The sequence below is a fragment of the Diaphorina citri genome, unplaced genomic scaffold (assembly GCF_000475195.1).
Source record: "Diaphorina citri unplaced genomic scaffold, Diaci psyllid genome assembly version 1.1 scaffold4721, whole genome shotgun sequence".
Lineage (NCBI taxonomy): Eukaryota > Metazoa > Arthropoda > Insecta > Hemiptera > Psyllidae > Diaphorina > Diaphorina citri.
This window is the reverse complement of record NW_007382115.1, coordinates 9,991-11,122: the sequence shown is the minus strand read 5'-3', so window position 1 is coordinate 11,122 and position 1,132 is coordinate 9,991.

Below are 1,132 nucleotides of genomic sequence, written 5' to 3'. Positions count from 1 at the left end.
TCATGAAAACATTTCACACTGTATTTTACATATTTGAATCCGAGCATAATTGCACTAACGTATTTTACTGTAGATCTGATTTAACTGTTATGACCGCGGTGACAATAATATGAACTATTAAACTCGTAAGCTGCTGCTGAGGTTGTAGCAATGTTAGCATTCAATAAATAATGTTATTAAGTAATAACTGCTCAAGTTGAAATGGTGTGGTAAACTGATAAGGTGATAAGTTACTAAGTTTTGAGGTAAACCAAGTTTTGTCGTTAGTTAACGGTTGCAATTATCCTTAACAATTGAAGCTTCGATCCAGTCATCTTAAGGCCAGCCACTCACTATCAGGTGTACCTACCTGTCAGGTCTACCAGATACTGGATGAACACACATACACTATCAGGTAGACCGGACTAGCGGACCTTATTAGGTGTACCTAACATTTCTCCGGTATGTTTCAGATGGCGTTTTCCACTTGACCTGGACTGTGTGCGAGTGAACGTGGTAGGTGTGGGTACTTTGGTCATCATCTGTGTTATCACCACTCTCATATGTCAGCAGCTCATCACAGCCTCGGAATCTACTGGGAGTCACATCTCAGTGGGGAGATCTATACAGGTGAGCTACTTACTTTACTTACCAACCTCAGTGGTTAGCACGGTGGACTTTGGACCTGGAGGTTGGTGGTTCGAGTACAAGTCAAGTTAAAAATTTAGCGTAGTTGATTAAGCGGGGAACGACATTTGTGACAAGCATTTAATGCTCAACACAATTAAAATTCCTTACTTACTTAGTTAAGTAACTTACTTTACTTTCCGTGTCCAGCACATCTCTCATATGTTGTCCATCCAGGAAAGAGCAGTCTGGATGGTCATTTCAGTAGCCTGTCACCGTCACTGAGGTACGTCCGGGCGTGTTTTTGACTCAGGTAGTCGGTCAAAAATTTCGTCATTTTCAAAAACAACCCATTCCGTTATTTCCGTCCCCTTAAGTTGTTTGTATTTCTCCTTCTGTGTCCGGACGCACACCATTTCCGCCCGCGAACCCAAAAACTTCTGTTATCCTTTCTAAATGAGGAAAAGTTCATCCCACTTGTGTCCGCGATAGATGCTTACTTCCGTCGTATACTTTTCAAGTGCTT